This window comes from Pygoscelis adeliae, unplaced genomic scaffold (assembly GCF_000699105.1).
Source record: "Pygoscelis adeliae isolate BGI_AS28 unplaced genomic scaffold, ASM69910v1 Scaffold27, whole genome shotgun sequence".
NCBI lineage: Eukaryota > Metazoa > Chordata > Aves > Sphenisciformes > Spheniscidae > Pygoscelis > Pygoscelis adeliae.
Genome location: NW_008825410.1, coordinates 8,056,637 through 8,063,770, shown reverse-complemented (window position 1 = coordinate 8,063,770; position 7,134 = coordinate 8,056,637).

The following is a 7,134-nucleotide window of genomic DNA, read 5'->3' as shown; positions in this document are numbered from 1 at the left end:
GGGCGGGGGAGGTGGCAGACATGCCCCCCGCTCCCACCCGCGATGTCACTCTGCTCATGCCCCCTTCAGGAAGGCTGGAGGACTCGCCCCATTCCCGCCCTCCCCTCCCACCCCGCAGAAATCATTTTTACTATCTTGTTTATTTTCCCCCTGATGTGACTGCAGGACTAATGCGTTCCCGCTCCCAACTTTTATTATCCTGTTTATATCCCCTCGGTGTGCCTGCAGGACTAATGCATTCCCACTATTGGGCCGCTTCCCTGCCCTCACCGCAACTTTTACTGTTTTGTTTATTTTCCCTTCGGTGGGGCTGCAAAACGAATGCATTATTAATCCCGCTCTTTCTTCTCCCCCCAAACGCGTCGTGCGGATGCAGCGCTGCGTGGCCATTGCTGCCACAGCAGCGAAAGTGATGCCGAATAGACGGTACGACAAACAGAAACCAGGGAGGCCACAGAGACACCAAACCAAACGCGTTCTTCCACGCAGCTGTTCCCTACTTTTACTTAGAGGTGGATATGCCTTTCTGGAAGTTGGGTGTTCGGGGGTCTTCTAGTAAAACAATTCTAATTCTGTTGTCTCTTTTAATTAAGGGGGGGGGGGAACCTGGGGGGAGGGGTGAGGTGGTCAGCAGAGAGGAAAATCTCAGGCTATTCAATTCTCCATTGTAAGTAGGTATGCCTGTAGCAGAAGGAACTAATTGTGGTGATTGTTAGGAGCACAGAGAAATTAAATGCAGCCTTGCAAAATTCTGCTCAATCGCTTGCCCCGGGGCCAGCATGCATTTATTTATTTATTTATTTATTTATTTAGTGTTGGGCAAAGAAGATATCATTGATCTATCTTCATTATCATGCTAAAAGGCGGAAAAGCAGAATTTGTGCATGGAGTACATTTTTAATTATGATTTTGCAAGGCCAGCTTAGTTGATACGGTATCTGTACAAATCACTACTGAATTATGTACATTCCTGGACACGTCGCTACCTAGACCGATATATATGCAGGTTATATTTTATACTTTGTTAACTAATAAAACATCTGCACTTGTGTACGGGAGTATGACGAACTGCTATGTGGAAGGGAGAGGTGGGATGTGCACAACTCTCTACCCCCTAGAGACATCTGAATCTGCAGTTTGTGTGCAGGATATCTTAGGTCAAGCTCTTTCCTTGAAAGTTCGAAGTGAAATTATTTAGATAGAGGGAGAATGGAGGGCAGGCAAAAAAGGAATGATGAAGGGTAGCTTCCTAGATGAAAAGGGCCCAGCCAAACACACAATTAAGGCAGCCATTTGAGACACATTCTAAACATTTCTCTGTAAATGTATGTTCCAATATCCTTGCGAGTTTAGAAATTTTTAAGGCATATGTAAAAAATGGGGGGGATGGGACTGGAATGTAGTACGTTTCAGTTTGTGTAAAATCATTCAGTGATTGCTCTCAAAACAAACCCACCCCATACCCAAGTGTCCTATCTCAACACTGCAGAATACAAATTTGAACATAAAACTATTTATATTATAAAACATACTTACAACACTATTTTTATTACTTTTAAAGCTTGTAAAAATAACCTGAAAATTGCAGGTGCAAGCAATTACTTTGTAAGGAAATAAAGCAATTAATATATCCTGTTTTATCCTATTAATATATCCTGTGTTTTAAAAAAACGCAAATTTGAAGCTGATAGATACAGTATCCCAGCCCTTCTTCATTCTTGTCAAGAAAATGACATCTAATTTAAAAAGCATTCTCAATGATTCTGTTAACCCTGACCAAAAAAAAAAAAAAAAAATCATGGTACAGCAGCAAATCTGTCCTTTATTTCCCTGACGGGTAAATTAAAATAAATATCCTTTTAAAATGAAAAAATATTAAATCTATTTTAATTTGTTGGATGAATTTATACATTTAGTAAAACTTGTATTGTAACAAACAATTGTAAATTTTTCCCACGGCTTTTTTTTTTTTTAATTCATTGACAAGGTCTTCCTGCAATTTCTTCTTTGAAAAGCAAGTAGTACAATTCCTGGGTCTGTCTTTTTTTTTTTTTTTTTTAATGTTAGCTATTTTAAGGCTCAATTTTTACTTTTATAAAGAAGCATCACCAAAGAAAAAATTAATCACTTTGCAACAACTTGATTAAAGCCGCCCCGCGGCAACAAGAGTATATTCGTGAAAAACCTACTGTATAGTTTTCAAATAAAAATATTTTAATCTCACACCATGTCACACACCAGCTCAGTACTGAACATTCTGAAATTTTGCTTTGTTCAAAATTCAGTCAAGCCTAATACATTCAATTATTTAATGAAACATTTGTTGTATTTTTTATGGATTTCTGTTAAATTCTTTCTATAGAAAGAATGTACATGGACTGAAAGAAACTCCATGACTACCACCTTATGGTATTGTGTAATATTTGATGGAAAAATTTAGATAACCTCTTGATAGATCTGTAAAACAATCATTTAGAGAAGACCTTTGAAATGCAAAATAGGAAAAGAAATGCATTACCACTAAATAAATACTGCAAACACTAAGCCCGTAACAGCTATGGAATCAGAACATAAAATCTTGTAGCGTATATGTTCTTATGACTGTAGTATTTAATAAGCACTGACATGACACAGAAGGCCAATTTTCTTTTTAAAAAAAGAAGCCTGTCCTCCTTATAGTGATATATAAGAGATTAAAATAATTAGAGAGGAATATAATTCAGTGAGTAAGAATAAATAATTTCATTGTTAATCTAAAGGCAAGGAGAAAATCCAATTCTCTTAAAAGGAACCTACAAAACCTAGAAGCTAAACAAGTTAGATTACAAGAACCGTACAAGATTATATGTTTTCATATTTTTTAGATTTTAGACACTTTTTCAAATAGAGTGAGTGCATAAGTGAAAGAAAATTACACTCTCCAAATGCAAATTGTTTTTAAAAGTTTAAGGAATTCCTCAAGAAAATGTTAACATACATTAGCGCATAGCACTTTAGCTTCATTAACAAAAATAAAGAGGTATTCACCTTAATTTTTTACTACCATTTAATCAGTTCCAACAATAATGCTAAGATTTTGGAATACTTGCTTTAAATTTCACATTTTCTTTTTTTCCCTAAAACGTGCAAAATCATATTGTAAATTTAGTGAATAAAACAAAGCACTGAACAAGACAAAGTCTTTCGTTTACAAAACCGCATTACCAGTTGGACATAATCATCAGAACAGTCTTCCGGGAATAACAGAAAAAGCATAGACTTTATAGAAAATGCATACTATATTAGAAAACATGAATTGATATTGGGACTTGGAGCTGGAGAGTGGGGAAATTCACTTCTTTCCAGAAAGCAAATTTCTCGTAGCAATTTTTACTCCATTTTCAGATGGGGTCTTTGTTGAGAAAGCTTTGATCTTTACCTATGTGCAAAAGGATACATGCTGCAGCTAAACAGATGCAACTGAAAACAGGAAAATTGCAATAACTGAGTGATACTCAATAGGTAGAATAATACATCTCCCGATTATCCATTTAAAAATACATTGATGCTTGTCTGCCTTTTGTTTATGTGGGTTTAAATCATTAACAGTCTTCACTGAAATACATTCTAATCGTTGGGTATTTGCTTCATTTCTGGGAAGGCAGCAGCAAAATGGTCACTTTACACAAAATAAAATGCAACTCTCGTGTGTTGACCTTTGCACGCAGTGTTTTAAATGGCAGTCTGCCTTACATCCAACAAATTATTTCTATCCATGTTCAATTATGAAGGATATAGCATGTCTACAGAACCCATGTTAAAAATGTTAATGTATCTTTACACGCTTAAATTATACTGAGGAAGAGTAAAGTTTTCTTTTTCCTCCTATTCATTAATATACAGCCTAAATTGGTATTTAACACCTATCCATATGCAATGTACTGAATAATTAGAAAGTTTCAATATGTAACGTGGTCACTTCTTGATCGGGAGTTTGCACGCTATGTATGACATGTTATGCAGGTACAGGTAGCAGCATCAAAAGGTCATGTGAGTGCATCTCCTGGACACCATGCCTCTTCCTATGTTGTGCTATTTTCTTTTGTGCGAACGTAATTACAAATTTTGTAATTCTTTAGACTGCAAAGAAAGGGGGAAGTAATTCCACCAACTATTGTATTCATTTTCTTGCTTTTAATTGTGTTATCACCTTTGGAGACTTTGGTAAATTCCACTTAACTAGCAGCAATGGATAAAATTGGTGGTTTTCAAGTACTGCTTCTGTTACTAATGTTGGCATTTAAATGTTAATTTCAGACTGAGGTTTACAGTAAACATGAAACAAGGGATTTTCTTTGAATGAACAATCTCAAACCAAAATTCTAAATAAAGGAATCCTAGCACAGGATGTTTTTAAGCACAGTGATTATTTCCTCTTAAAGATTTAACATTCCCTGAGTGATAGAAGTTAAAGATTTAAATGTGACAGTTAATTTATAATTCTCTACATTAAAAAGGCATTTAAATGTTAACCACATTTTTATATGAGTCAAGTCAAAGTAATGATAATTACAGTATGATACAAAAGAACCTGAAATAAACTTCTAGCAAACCATATTGAATATTAATGCTGTATTAAGCCCTGAAAAGCTGGGTTAGTAAACTCTGGAACTTAGATTATATGCGACTTAAACATAACGCAGGGCTTTTCTTCAAAGAAGAATACTTCATTTCAAAGTCTGGATTTTTATGAGGTATGTATTCATTCATTGGATTTTTATTAAATACATTTACATAGCATCACTCCAAAACCAAGGCTCAGATTCCTTTTCTTCTACAGGCATATCTCTATGTAGGATTTGCTGAATTAACATTCCATATAAATTAATAGCCTTTTTTCACGTTTGTTGTGTTGCCATCAGCAGTGTGATACTGCGTTGTGTCACAGGTCACATTTATTTGATTTCAGTTTAGGAATGGTATCTGTACTACGTATCAAATACGAGAAACGGCATGCTGAATTTCCCATCAAATATCTTAAATACAGACCTATTTTAGATGGATTTGTATAAACAAAACACGTATATCTAATATAGGCGTGGGAAAGGAAAAGCTGGTTTGTTATATGCTAAAGCAAATTGGAGTAAATCAACCGCATCCGTGGGCTGTATAAGCAATACTGCTCTGCTTTTCCCAGTACATTTGGACAAAACAATGTTACTTTTTTATTTAAAGTGTTTTCTTCTCAACAAGGGGCCACCACTTCCCAATCTCAAAAACACGCCCCAGAATATGTTAATTAATTGTATTGTGTCTCTGAAAGAAAGAGGTTGCCAAATGCAATAAAAAAAAGTCTTTCGATCAGTGAGCTCCGTTCCCACTGCTAGCTACCATCTAATTTCAATTCCACATATATATATACATAGACGCATTTCCTCTAGGTACGATTTTGACCATTAAAACCTGTCTAAGAGCGAAAGCCTAACTGGACCACATAGGGTGTATCTGGGAAGCTTAACATTCCTGGCGAATTAAGCGCGCAAGCCTCGGATCACTTTTTGTCAAATCTTACCATGGTACTTCAGAGTCGGGAATGTGGGTAATTTTTATATCGCGGTACTTCCCAATTAAAAGTAACAACAATGCTCCTTTGTGAAAAAAACTTAATTTATGAAATATGTCAACACATTCCGCACAAATACAAAATAAAGAGCAATGAAGAATGGCAACCAACGGCCTCTCCCTGGCTATTTATTTTAATCTTCCCTTTCATTAAGATAGTTTTCAAATAGTTTTAGTAAATAGAAGATAGTATTTAGTAAATACAAAAGCATTAAATGTCCTTTTGAATGACGCTTTCCAAATTTGTAGTTACCTTTTGAAAATTGCCAAGCAGCAATCAAGAGTAAATGCACCTCCGGAATACTCAAGTAGGAGAAGTAAAACAAAACAAATCAAAAAAATCTTTCTTTCCTCGATCTTAAAGTTAATGCCTTTAGATATTACCAGGGTGGCGTTTTCCTATTAAATATTACTTGCATCTTCAGCTTTCGAGTAACATGGGTGCTTTTTACCGTCTAAACTGAATTGAGCTTTTATTTGGAGGAGTCCCACAAAAGCCTGCAAGTTTACAAAGAGTGAAAGAGAAGTCCCAAACTGTATTATCTTAAACAATGACTGCAAGCATGCAACTTCCCAAGTGTGCGTGGGGGGAGGAAAGTCATTTCAGAATTATTTGCAGCTAGGTGGTATCCATAAACATCATCCTTTAACTTCTTTTACTTGCTGCTCACGATCTATGCAAAACGGTAATTTCTCGGCAATATATTTAATTAAAGAAAATTAAAATCTAGACATCACTTCTAATCTTTTAAAATAAATTCTCACGCACTCGGAGGTAACTTGCTAAAAATAATCACAGTTGTCCTAGAAAGGATTTTCTTAAAATAATAGTTCACTAGAAATTCTTTCCTCAGCACAAATGTGAGCCCCTAGCCGTTTTAATTTAATCTTCCAGAAACAACGTGCGAAGACATATTTTTTCCCTTAGAAGATCAAGGGCACTTGTTGGAAATTTTCTTGAACATCAAGTTAGTCAATTCTTCCTCTATGTAAATGCATGAGAAAGTTCAGGTCTGAAATGGCGTACCAAAACAATTTAATTTCTAATTATTTTCAGGGGGAAAAAAAGAGACAACAAACACTTTTCCTACAAAACAAATCTTTAAAAATCTCAATCCAACATAAAACAATCACTTGGGAAAAAATTCCAGACATCACGGTGCTTACATGAAAAACAGGATAAGATTAATCTTCATTTTTATAAACAGACCATTAAGACGAGTTCCTTCCAAAATTCTCTTTGGCTACATTTACTATTCCAAATCCAGCGGTTCGGAGCAGTTTCTCCCGATTTCTTTAAGAAGTCCTGTTCTAAAATCCACCCACAAACAGATGTTACTTCACGTACAAATCCACTGCGGTAGCGGGGTTTTTTTTACCTTTCAAGTAACACGTGAGCTACAGCCTCACAGGAGCTCCCTCAGTGGATGGCACTTCTAAAGACTCCTCTCTACTTATGTACCCGTTTTCTGGCCGCAGCCCCCCACCCCCACCCCCACCCCGAGCTGCTGCGTGCGAGCACACCAGCTTGCG